The sequence below is a fragment of the Passer domesticus genome, chromosome 13 (assembly GCF_036417665.1).
Source record: "Passer domesticus isolate bPasDom1 chromosome 13, bPasDom1.hap1, whole genome shotgun sequence".
NCBI lineage: Eukaryota > Metazoa > Chordata > Aves > Passeriformes > Passeridae > Passer > Passer domesticus.
This window is the reverse complement of record NC_087486.1, coordinates 17,628,571-17,641,476: the sequence shown is the minus strand read 5'-3', so window position 1 is coordinate 17,641,476 and position 12,906 is coordinate 17,628,571. Positions and strand designations below refer to the sequence as shown.

At 52.3% G+C, this 12,906-nt stretch overlaps 2 long non-coding RNA genes and 1 other non-coding gene across 4 annotated transcripts; all 3 read left to right on the top strand.

Moving 5' to 3' along the window:
• The first annotated feature begins 579 nt into the window (after positions 1 to 579).
• LOC135280099 (uncharacterized) lies at positions 580 to 7,462 on the top strand. Its single transcript, XR_010347168.1, has 2 exons — positions 580 to 763; positions 7,081 to 7,462. It is a non-coding gene; the product is annotated as an uncharacterized LOC135280099 (long non-coding RNA).
• Positions 7,463 to 9,237: 1,775 nt separating this feature from the next.
• LOC135280098 (uncharacterized) lies at positions 9,238 to 11,930 on the top strand. Of its 2 annotated transcripts, XR_010347167.1 has the most exons (4): positions 9,238 to 9,587; positions 9,937 to 10,160; positions 10,758 to 11,242; positions 11,637 to 11,930. It is a non-coding gene; the product is annotated as an uncharacterized LOC135280098 (long non-coding RNA). The 2 variants fall into 2 exon arrangements; XR_010347166.1 differs by having other exon boundaries at positions 9,258 to 9,587; positions 10,758 to 11,930.
• Positions 10,413 to 10,615, top strand: LOC135280474 (small nucleolar RNA SNORA74). Its single transcript, XR_010347392.1, has one exon. It is a non-coding gene; the product is annotated as a small nucleolar RNA SNORA74 (small nucleolar RNA).
• Positions 11,931 to 12,906: the final 976 nt, after the last annotated feature.

The following is a 12,906-nucleotide window of genomic DNA, read 5'->3' as shown; positions in this document are numbered from 1 at the left end:
CCAAAGAGGCCAGAGGGGAGCCCTGGGCTTGAAATAGGATGGCATCACAGCTACAGAGTTTTCCCAGTCACTTTTAAAAATGCTTTTTCTCACCCATTTTGTGTGCTGGGACACGAAGGCTACTGCAGGACCTGCTCTGCCATGTCAGCATCAGCCTCTCTGAATTGCTGTGAGGATCAGATGGGTCCATCTTGCAGTCTCTTATTACCACCAGCACAAATCCTATTTCATTCACCGCCGAAAAAAGACACTCATCCAAGGGCTTTTGCCGTCAGTCCCTCGGAGCTCTGGAGCCGTAAGTGGGATGCGATGAGCCCAGGGGCCATCCCTGCTCTGGAAGGGCTCTGCCGGCGGCGTGCAGCACAAGGGTCACGGCTGAGCTGCTGCCCACGCAGCAGCGGCACAGCTCGGGGTCAGCGCCCGCCGGGTGACAGCCCCTGATGGTTCCTCTGCCTCCGGCCGTGTCCGCAGGACAGCTCAGTCCCCTGGGAGCTCCAGCTGTGCCTGGGTGAGACGGGCGATGCCGGCTGGCTGCCACCTTTCGTTCCCGTTATTAACGGCGCCGCTCGGCACCGCCGGGGGCTTCGCCGCACGCAGGGGCCCCCGGGCTGCCCTCGTTCGCTCCCGCCTGGTACCGGCTTTGGATAAATCAGCGAAGGCTAGACAGTCATCAATTCCCAGTGCTCTCCTCCGGAGCTGGGCACGGATGAGGAGAAAGCAGGGAGGAGAATAAAGCCCAGAGTGAGAGCACAGGGACCTGCAGGTACAGGAGGGGTGTGAAGGGAAATTCAAATTTTTAGTGCCACCAGCTGAGCTGTGACCAGGCAGGGACAGAGACCCTAGGGATGCTTTTGTAGAAGCCATCATGCCAATGACCTGGGCAGGGGCCTTTATGGGTGCTCAAGCAGGGTTCTGGGTGAAAAATTGGCCAGCACAGAGGCAGGCAGCATGCAGCATGCAGACAGCAAGGGGACAGTTCAATCCCCTGCCTCCTCCCCATGGAACAGACTCCGGTCACAGACACAGAGTCCTGGTTATCCCCCAGCAGAGTCAGACTCCACTGGCCTGGGGGCAGTCAATCCCTCCCAGGGCTGAAGGCTTCAGATCACTGGACGGCCATGGGCAGCACTCATCCCTGCCTCCCTGGCTGCCTCCCCCAGGAGCCACATCCCAGCTGCAACCTCCGCTTCACTGTATTTGAAGCACGTCCACATCGCAGCACATACGGGCTCAGGAGCAAGGACAGGGGCAATTTATAAAACACCTCCCCTAAGGTGGAAACATGAGACCCCCCATCTCAGCAGTGTCACACCACTAAAGGAGAGGGGATGGTTATGAGCCATTATTCCCTGCACAAATGGGCTTTAAATCATCATCCGTCACCAACACCCAGCAAAGGATGTTCCAAAAGTGTCCAGCAAAGCCTTTGTGGCTCCTTTCCACCACGGCACAGGTGACCACAGTGCCCATCACCTGGAGATCCTTATGGAGCCTCCACAGCCACACTCTGTTGCTGCTCTCTGGGAAGAAATCAGCCCTGTCAAACATCAACAAGACCATACTGCTGCTTTGGGGTCTCAGGTCCATCTCCCTGGGGTGGGATCACAGGAGGGCAGGGCTCCTCAGCTGCCCCACCCCTCCTGGCCTGGCAGGGGAATTGGGTTGTTAGGGAGCAGCAATGCAGGAATTGAAAGCCTTTTTCCTTCTGGAAGCCCTTGAGGCTGCCAGTCTCAGCTGAGCTGCCGCTTGCCAGCAGTTTTTAATTTCTTCTCTGTTTCATCTAAACTTTCCATTGGGTTCCTCATCCATCTGAGCTGCAATGATAAATATGGAAATAAAGAGGCATTTAAAGCCCCTCTCTTGGGCTGGTTTTGTATATAAACAAGCTGTGCTCACAGCATCTTCCTCTCCACGGTGCTGGTACAGGAGCAGCAGGGTCTGCCCAGGACTCAGTGGGGTGAAGGATTTGGGGGGAATCCCTGGGTCACTGTGGGGAGAAAACTGCAGCAAAAGGGATGGGGCAAGCAAGGCCCACAGGCACTTCTGTAAAGGACTACACGGAAAAGAGCAACAGCTGAAGAGCTGAATGTGTGAATTTTGAAGAAAGGGTTTAATTTGCACAGAGTCTCTTAATCCATTAATCACAGGGACATTTGTGTATGAAAACCTCCCTCTCATTTAATACTATCTCAGGTTTGTCCAAGAAGGCAATAACTGCTTGGCAGGGGAGTGGGAGGGGCGAGGTGGGACAGGCAGAGGCCATGGGCTTGTTTCCAGGGAGAGAAGATCAGCCATTAACAGTGTGGAGCCAGCACAGGGATGAGCAGCCATGAAAAGCACTGGACACAGCAGCCCAGGAGTCACAGTGGCACTGGGGACACTAGTTCCCTGAAGGAGGATGCCCCAGTGCCTCTTGGCTCTCTAGAAGTTGCCTGCAAAGGCTGCACAAACTTGCCTGGGTGCCTGAAACAGAGGGTTTGGGGGTTTAAGAGCAGACTCTGACATCTTCCCTTCCCCTCCACCACAGTCCCTTCCTCTCCATTCACACTGCTCCAGTGTTCCTTCCCTTGCCCCACAGAGCTGGGGGTGTGAGGATCATCCTGGAGGCAGGGGGAAGCTGTGGCAGCACAGCATGGACTGATCCATTCCCTGATCCTCACCTGATGCTTCTCTCAGGTTTAACCTGTTCTGCTTTAATCTCACGTGCTTTCCCAGCAAAGCTGGCCTTGCACTAGACCAGCCAAAGTCTCCTCATGTCCCATGATGGTCCCACAGACCTCAGACTTTCCTGACAACCAGCGGGTAAACAAAATATCTACAAACCCAGCTGCCTTCCTGGAGCTGTTACCTGTGTTCCTCAAGGGAGGAGAATAGGAAAAATTAGTATGCGGCTTCTTCCTCAAGAAATCAATGCGATCTCAACTCACTGTGAAGTTCCCTGACTGTTAGAGATGCTGCACTGGTAAAAACTAACCCTCAGAGGAGAAAGACCAGGGAAAAAAAAAGAAAGAAAAATAAATTCCAGTGACTAGACAAGTCTAAAATGTTGCAGAAGGCTAAACTGCCAGGGCTGGGGTTTGTTTGGAAGTCCCAGAGTGGAGAGGGCTGTGCAGTCCAGCTGTTTATCACCCCACCAAGAATCAGCTGTAATTGTTAATTCTAATTGGAGATGTTGGGTAAAAATGTAATCAAGAGTTTCTATTAGGGAAAAAAAAAAAAGACATTTCATCAAAATTAAAAATTTTGTTTTTAAGAAAGGGGGTAAACGTTGAAAATTTTGTAACAACCCATTTCAGCATTTTCAAGATGAAAAGGGATGTATTTTTGCTGTGAAATGCATCATCAATTCAAATGTGTTTTATCTTACAGTCTGCAGAGCAAAAAATAGTTTTCAAATCAAAGCAAAAATGGTAATTTTAGGCATTTTCTTTTAAAAAGCCTATCTGGGGGTTTCTGTCCTAATTAAGAATGATTATTGGTTTTCTTTTTTCCTTAATGGAATAAGCTGTTCCTAGTTAGCTGTGCTGTAAAACACTGGGTTGATGTGCCCACCCATCTGTCCCCAGCACCTGACCCCAGGGCTGTGCTCACACCACCCCACTCTGGGTGCCAGCACTGCCTGAAATCCCTGGGATTTGAGTCGGGCTTTATAAAACTCACAGAATCAAAGCAAATCCCTTGCTGTCAAGAGACCTGGTGGGGCACTGGAAGGACACAGGTGTGTTTGGTGGGCCTTGTGCAGGTCTGAATTCCTAAGGTGAGCTGATTGTGGTGCTCACACTCGGGGCAAGGCAGCTGCAGCCCCCTCTTGTACCCCGTGGTTGATGCCATGGGATTGCCACAGCTCCCAGCAGGAGTTTGCTTCCTGGAGGATCCTCTCTCCAGGATTAGCAGATCACATTTATCACATTGAGCCAGTGGTTTAGGATCTGGTAGATGAATAGCAGAGCTTGTGGCTTGTGGTAGGAGCACTGAAGGAGAGGACAGAAAACATGGGTGTTAAATAGGAGCTGGGAGCAGAAGGGGGCAGCAGGGAAGGAGACTGGGCCAGGGAGAAGCTCAGAAGGAGGAGAGGAGGGTGGAAGAGGAGGGGAGCAAAGCTCAAGGGCTCTGCCAGCGATGAAATGGAAAAAGAAATTGCTGTGCAGCATTTTCAGCCCAGAACAGAGGGAGCTGCATGGGCTCCTCGAGCTGCCTGAGTGCATTTTGAACAACAAAACCAGCAGGCTTTGACAGGGCCAGGAGACCCAGGCGGGCATGGAGGGGGAACAGAGAGAGGGGCTGCAGGCCCGGGGGAGGCAGGGTCCCACAGGCAGGGCACACTCCTGCCCAGCCACATCCAGAGGGGCACTGCCCTTGCTGCTGGTGCACCACCCCTTTGGCAGACTGATCGGGGGTTATGTAACCCTTCCCGACTGCTCTTTCTTCTGGACCAAGTGGGGTTGCTGCTCCAGCTCCCTGCAAAGGAACAGCCCGAGCAGCCTTTCCCCCAGCTTCCCAGAGGGACACAGCCAGCCCCAGCCTGTGAGACAGCTGAGCAGCAGGTCCTGCCCCACTGCCACCCCAGGGGAGCTGTGCTGGCAGAGCTGGCACCCAGGGCATGGCACCAAGCCCCACTGGGAGGCTGCAGGCCCTTGGCTGGGGAAGGAGGTGGTTGGATCATGGGTTCTTCTTGCAGGGAGCAACTGGTGGATGAAGCCTGGAGCACCCACTCACTCGTGGGAGCAGACACAGGATAACACACTGCACCAGTGCTTTATGCACCTAACTCAAAATAAGCTTTCTTTTTAAAAAACATATCTGAGACGAATGATTTTTCTTCTTTTTTTTGTTATTATTTTGAAGTTATAAATTACTGAAAGACTTCTCACTACTCTCCCAAATCATTCTCAGGCAAAGAAAAGGCACTTCTACCTTCAACAGTGCTTTGTAACAAAATGAGTCAGGTTCATTTTGCTCATGATTTGCCCTTGGCTCCCTTTGTCCATGTCTTAAACAACATCCTGGCTTGGTCTGATTAGCAGTGTCTCCTCGGAGGCAGAGGAGGCCCTGCAAGAGCTGGAGGTATTGCAGGTCAAGATTAAAGTGCTCTGCATGCCATTCACTGTCCAAACTATAACTGGCTTAACTCAGTGCAATTAGATGGCTCAGAGGTTATGGAGTAACGGCAGCAGTGTTTCAGTGCCGCTGATTAAAGCACAGCCCTGGCATTAAGGGATGGGATTAAAAGGTGGTGTCAGGGCTGAGACCTGGCAGAGGAGCTCAGCAGGCAGGGTTAAATCCACAGCTTCTTCTGGGGTTGGACACCTCAGGTCCTGGAAAAGGTCTCTTAAGTATCAGCTGAGCCAGCTCAGCTTTTAGGTCTGGAATGCCATCTTGTGATGGCAGTGGGGAAGTGGAAATGGCCCCTCTGTGGAGTTGGAGGAGATGATGGAATTACAAAAAGGGTTGGGTCAGAAGAGACCATAAAAATAATTTTATTCCTCCCCCTGCCATGTCAGGGACACCTTACACTATCGCAGGCTGCGTCAAGCCTGGCCTTGGACAGTGCCAGGGATCCAGGGGCAGCCACAGCTGCTCTGGGCACCCTGTTCCAGGGCCTGCCCACCCTGCCAGGGAACAATTCCTAATTCCCAATATCCCATCCATCCCTGCCCTCTGGCAGTGGGAGCCATTCCCTGCGTCCTGCCCCTCCATGCCTTGTCCCCAGTCCCTCTCCAGCTCTCCTGGAGCCCCTTTAGGCCCTGGCAGGGGCTCTGAGCTCTCCCTGGAGCCTTCTCCTCTCCAGGTGAGCACCCCCAGCTCTCCCAGCCTGACTCCATGGCAGAGGAACTCCAGCCCTGGGAGCAGCTCCGTGGCCTCTCTGGACTTGCTCCAACAGCTGTAGGTCCTTCTGATGCTGGAGCAGCACTGCAGGGGCATCTCACAACGGCAGAGTAGAGGGGGACAATCCCCCCCTCACCCACTGCCCACTCCTCTGTGGGTGCAGCTCAGCACAGGGGAATTTCTGGGCTCCTGCTGTACATTGTTGGCCCATGTTTGCCGGGGTCGGCTGCCAGTGGTCTCTGCCCCAGCACGGAAAAAGGTGGTTCTGGGCAGACCGCGCTCTAAAGAAAAGTCTGGACTCTTGCTTTTTGGTCTTCAGTTGACTTTATTGTTCCTTATCTCCAAAGTTTTTCTGTCTGTCCAGCCGAGGTCTGATCAGCAAGACAGCCAAGGGCACTCTCCACCGCCCACGGGGTGGTTGTCTCTTTTATAGTGAAAACTACGTATTAGATATTTACCTTTAATTTCCAATACTTTCTGCCCTTGTTGGCAAGTGCACCTTCTCTATGAACCAATGCACACATGCCAACATCATCCTGAACATGGATGCCAAGGAGAAGAAAGAAGAAGGACAGGGCACGCCCAAATTCCTCCATCTTAGGACTCCTGACCCATGCACAGGATTCTAGACCCCCTGTACAACATATAAAACCCCCCTGTACAGTGCATTATAATTCAAATTTTATCAAGTGAATGTCATCCCCTCACCATTCAGGCCTGAAATTCTCTCATTTACTCACAATCAGGTGTCTTTGGCTTCCTGCCAGGGTCTCCAAGCCCCTGCCAGGGCTTTGAGACATCCAGGGCATCCAGAGAGATGCTCTGGGGTCCGACACATGTTCAGCTTTTAATCCATGATATCTTCCAAATCCTTCTCTGCTGGTCAATGAGCTCTTCTCCCAGTCTGTGCTCATGTATGGGGTTGGCCTGACCTGGGTGCAGCACCTCAAAGCATGCTGAATCTCCCAAGAGAGGAAAAGGCACCATCGAGGCCGTGGCTGCCCCACCACCTCTGCTGTGTGGGAGCCGAGCAAGGCTGGTGTCCCTCATAGGGCAGTGCAAGCACCAGCACCCACAAGGTGTCATCATCATGGTCCCCAGCCATGACAGACACCAGGGGGACAAAAGTTCTTCTCACCAGAGCCTGAACGTGCTTGGCTGTGGGTCTGGAGGTGACCACCATGATAAATGATGATGTACACCCACAAATCTTTTCTTTCATAGGTTTACTGAATTTTCTTCCTCTTCCCACAGTACTACTCTGTCTTTTGCTCTGGTGACTGACGGTGTGGCCAAATGATGTTGAGCCAAAATCTGATCCGTACAGAAGGATCACAGGACCAACCCTGCAGTGCCAGAGCTGAAGGTGAGCAGTGACATGGGGCAGGCAGCGAGCCCTGAGCATGGGTGTGTTCAAGACTGAGGTGACAGTAAAGGATCTCTCTTGCTGCCACAGAAGCTGCAGACATTGGCTACATGGGGGATGTCCCACCCCAGGCTTGGAGCACACGTATTTTGAAGCACTACAGCTCCATGCCAGTGCAGATCTCTTGAGTGGATGCACTGTGCCAGCAGACCGTGCTCATGTCCTGGTTTAACCCATCCTGCTAATTTATGGGAGCAAAATCACTCAGATGTGATTCTCCTTTATGCTGCAACTGAGCATTCACAGGGCAGAGGTTACCCAGGCTTCCAGAGCCTGTTGAGTTGCTTTGAACACAAGCTGCAGGGCTGTGCTGGGATGCACACAGGGAGCTCAGGGGAGGCTGTGTCTAGACTAGAGGAACTCTCCTGAAGGCTAGCTGGGCTTTTGTTTTGTAGTAACTCATATCTCTAATCTGGCTTGCAACAAAGCATCTCCGTCCCTTCAGACCCTGCCACAACACTTGCAGGAGAAAAGGAGGATCTGTTTAGTGGTCAGCAAGCCAAGATGAACAACAGGGACTGGCTGCAACTAATGCAGAGAGCACATTCCTGTGACAGAAAAGGGCTTCACTCCCATGGCAGAGCTGCTGTGTTTCACCTGGTTTGATGCTTTTCACCCAAAGTTCACAAATGATGTGCAGGCCTTAGTTTGAGGCCCCCTCTGAGGCCAGCAAGCAGAGGAAAAGCTGTGCACACAGAGAGAATCTGTACTGGGAAGTGAGGGACTGGTCTTGGCACTGAGAGTTGCTGAGTTCTGGTATTTGGCATTCAGGAAGCTTTTGAAGTATCTCCCCAATCCTGCTGAAAATGTCTTATTAAAAGAGACAAAGCATATTAATTTGGGCCCCATCCTGCGCCAATGAATTAAACAGTTCCAGGTCTCAGCAGAGTCATCATCCATCCCTGTGTGGGCACATGCCCTCGGTCATGGGCAGCGAGACCCCCAGGAACAAGAGCATGAAATGCTCTGTGTCTGCCCCTACCTGTCTCTCCCCCAGAGAGCTTTTGCTGTGCTGCACTGGGCATAGCTGGGAAACCTGTTCCTCACCAGGTTCATCACTTACAGGGGGAAGCACCGAGCTCCTTCTGCTCAGCACCAGCCTCTCTCCCTGCACACAGTCGTGTCCCGGGCACAACAAGCCCAGAGCTTCCCGGGACAAGGCAGGATCAGGCTGAGCTGGGGAGGAGCACCCCACATCCAGGAAGAATAGCTGCCTGCCTTGGGCTGAAAATACATTTGAAGACAGAGCTGGAGTGGATGATTGCCTGAGGCAAGGCACAGCTCCAGCTGAGTTCCTTGCTGAGCTCTGAGAGCATAAGGACATGAGGAGCATGTGGGAGGGATGCCAGGCTTTCTGGAAAGGCCTTGAAGTGTCTCACTGGGGCACAAGACCCAGAGAAAAAACTTCCTTTGAATAGATCCCCAGCGAGAGAGGTCACAGTTACGCTGCTGTGCCCAGACATGGATACACAGAGCACTGGGCTGATGTTAAGGCATCCAGTGGAGGCCAGGGAAGGTGTGGAATTGTGCTTCTCCCAGCAAGGCACTCGGCAGCACCCCAAATTTTTCTCTGCTTATTTCATGGCTGGATTTTTGTTGCTGGCAGCTGTTTCTGAGCTGACACTTCTACCTCCTGTGCCTGAAGTGGGACACATCAGGGACAAGCAGAGGCAGCTCACCAGCCCTCTGCTTCCCATGAGCTGGTGCTTGAGTTCAGCTCTCCCAGCTCTACAGATCCTGTGTTTCCTGCTCTGGCTCTGCCAGGGATGCTGGAAGTGTTCAAGGCCAGGCTGGACGGATTGGAGCAACCTGGGATAGGGGAAAATGTCCCTGCCCATGGCAGGGAGTGAGACAAGACGATCATTAAAATCCCGCCCAGCCCATGCCGCTCTGTGACGGATTATCGAGGGTTTTTCCCCGCCCCGGGGGGAGCGGCCGAGGCGAGCGGGGCGGTGCCTGTGGAATCACCTCGGCAGCGCGGGGGGGGCCGGCTCCTTTTGTGCCGCCGCCGCCGTGAGGCTCCGGAGCGGCTCGGGCGGGCCGGGCTCCTTCAGCTCGCCGCCATGGGGGCAAGGAGCGGCTCGGGCGGGCCGGCCTTCTTCCTCAGCTCGCCGCCATGGGGGCAAGGAGCGGCTCGGGCGGGCCGGGCTTCTTCCTCAGCTCGCCGCCATGGGGGCAAGGAGCGGCTCGGGCGGGCCGGGCTCCATCAGCTCGCCGCCATGGGGGCAAGGAGCGGCTCAGGCGGGCCGGGCTCCCTCAGCTCGCCGCCATGGGGGCAAGGAGCGGCTCAGGCGGGCCGGGCTCCCTCGCCATGAGGGGCCGCCGCCGCCATGAGGTGAGGGGGGAACGGGGCACGGGTGGCGGCGGCAGCGGGGCTGGAGACCGGGGCTCAGGGGAAGGAAGGCGCCACCTGAAATACTCGCTTTTTCTTATTTAGCTGTTCCTGGTAGCCGGCAAGCGCTGCAGCCCACTGGGGCCTGGTGCCCGGGACTGGGGGTGTTGCTCGGCTGTGCTGTTCAGCATTAATTCCTCAGCCTCTCACTCGGTGGTGAGTGAGAGGCTGAGCTCAAAAGCCTTCACTCGGCTTTTGTGTTCTGCCATAAGCCAGGCTGCAGCTGTTGAGCTTTATGAATACAGATGGACCTAATGGATTATTTGCGATGTTTCTGCTGTCCTCTCTTTAGGCCTTCAGCCGGTGGGGGGATCGCGGTGACCCGCAGCTGTCGGTGGCCGGCAGCAGCCCTGAGGTGGCCCGACCTTGTCGTGTGTGAAACGCCCAAGCTGTGCTGTGCTGTGCTGGGACAGCCAAGGAGGCTCTCCAGGAGGGCACTTGAACCTGTGGAGAGGAGATGAGAAGGAATAACCTGCCCGTGAGAGACAGGGAGATCTCTGGAGCCACGCGGGTGAGGTGTGACCATGAGCTAGTGAGGGGAAATGGGGAAAAATGTTTTGCTGTCTTGAATTAACTAAAAGGCCTCTGTTGGCTCCTGTGCTAGCCTCAGGTCCTCAGGGTGGCAATAACATTGCTGGTTTATCCAGCAGTTAGGTTTAGCTTATCCCTCTTGCTGGATGAAGCCTTGATGATAGTAGGCATCATCAGAGAAGTGCCTCCACGTTTTTTCTGCCCTGTAAACCCCCCCGTTTTGGTGGTTTTTTTTCTCCCAGCAGTAGTCAGCTGCCCGTGGCTGCTCAGTGCCTGTGCCAGTGTTATGCTGCTGGGAGAGGAAGGTGCTGCTGAGCTTTCCTGGCACTGGTGGGGCCGTCCTGGTGCTCAGTGGTGCCAGGTTTTGGCAGCACTCTGCATGCCCGAGAGTGGAGTAACCCCTGCCCGTGGAGTTACAGCCTAGATTGGATGCAGACAACACACAGAACATGGAAAATTCTGTTGCAGATATTTTAATGTGCATCTTTTATATAAAAATGAATGTCAGTTAATTAACTGGTCAATGCTAAGGTTTGAATAGGGGTCCTCTTTTCAGCTGTCTTTATTGGGTTTTTATTACAGGTAAATTGTTGGTGTGAGGCTTGCTGGAGCAGCAGGAGTGGTCAGAAGTAAAGCTGTCGATGCTGCTTTGAAGATCCTTGTTTGAAAGGTATTGAGAAGATGGAAACCTGAAGCCCACAGTTTAAATGGGGCAGCTGGAGAAGAATTTGTTTTCAGGATGTGGATGTAGGAATTGGAAACATCAAAGGTGATTTGGGGCAAAGTATAGCAAGAATTATGTGTAGAGTTTATTGTTGATCTCCTCTCATTGCTTTTTTGGAAATACATTTTTATATGACCTCAATTAAACGTATTTATATTTAAGCTTGCTCAGTTTGCTTTTCATTGTCTTACAAGGCTGTTGGATGCAGCAGGATTTGAGTGAAGACTGGAGAGGCTGTAGTGAGGCACCAGCTCTCATCCCTAGGCCTGGGGGGAAATGAGCCCACAAAGGAAGGTTGGAAAAGGCTGATGGATGTGTAAAATACATCAGAACTGGTGGGGAGGTGTGGTATCGGCAGAAGAAATGCAGCACTCAATATGAGTGATCAGCAAATCTCAAAACTTTATTGATAGGCACATACATTTATATTGGTGTTAATGAGGCTAATACATATTGCAAAAGGAGAGCTCATTATTGGTTAGTTACTTATCAGCTAACTATGCCTACCTTAACATTCTTGTGACTACTATGTTGCAGCTGTCCACATCTTTTCTTCATATTTCTAACTAACAATCCTCTCCCCCATCCTGATGTTGCACCAAGGGCACAGCGCCCTTGCCTGATTTAGACACTGACTGCTGGCTCCTATACCTATCTCCTTCTTCCTTAACTAACGGTATTATATCAGTGTGACCTTTGTCAACTAGCCAGCTGTTCACAAAATCCTCCACAGGGAGGGACAGACAGGGCTTCAGACAAAAATGGTATTTAAATGCAAAAGCTGGAACAAAAGGAGTAATTTGCTTTCCAAAATGAGATTTGGATCCCTTTGGATTCCTTGCAGTCTTCTAGGAAACCCTGACTTTGTAAAATAATCCAGACTCCTTAAATGTCCCTGGCACTGTTAGTTTAGCCATGAGCCCTTCTGCCACCTGAATATCCAGAGCTTTGAATGCACTTTTTTTGTACTGCACATGGGAATACTTGTTAAAATACTAATCACTGGGGAATAAAAGTTTTTCCTGGTTGAAGCCTGAGTTCTGTTGTTTCTGTAGGAGCAAATCCCACCTGCAAAACTAATCAGGGGTTTCTCCATGGATTTATGTTGTGTCCAGCAATTTTCCTCTTTCCCAGGGCTGGGTGCCTGCTGCCTGTGTGGTGTGGGGGGGTCCTGCCTGCTGGCAGCCAAGGAACGCTCACTTGTGTCAGGGAGCTCTCCTGCTGGACCAGGTATTCCCAAAAGTGGTAAAAAATGGGGAATATGGGCTTTTGCCAATATCCCATCCATCCCTGCCCTCTGGCACTGGGAAGCCATTCCCTGTGTCCTGTCCCTCCATCCCCTGGAAATTGTCTCTGCTTGTTTCCTGTCAGTTCCTTCAGGTAACATCACCCCAAAGTTTCTCTCCAGGTGAACATTCCCAGGTGTGCCAGGCTTTCCTGCCAGCAGAGCTGCTCCATCCCTCTGCTCATCCTGGAGCCTCCTCTGGCCTGGCTCCAGCAGCTGCAGCTCCTCCCTGTGCTGGGCCAGCTCTGCAGGTGGGCTCCCACCTGAGCACAGAGGCACAGGTGGTGCCTCAAGTTTTAGCTTTTATATGTTTCAGATTCTATTCTGCATTAGTGTGTAAGTTTAGGCTTCATATTATGGGATGGTGAGCTATCTTCACACAGCAGGGAGACAAAACAAATCCATATAGACCATATTGCCTCAAGGAACGCAGAATAGCCCAACGATTTGTCAATGGTTTGTAGCCCAAATTCTCTTGCCCATCCAGAACAGACATCCTCATGCTGCAATTTGCATTACATGTGCGATATATTCATTTGTGCAGAAGCTGAAATTATTTTGGACAATGCACTACAAGATGTCATCACTGCAGTACAGGGGAATAGTTTTGAGACTGCAGAAGATAAAGTCGAAAAGACAGACCCGGGAAGTGCGTCAGCTTAAAATTGCAGAGAGACTAAAGAGTCTCCAGATGGGGCAATCACACATCACACACCAAGCCC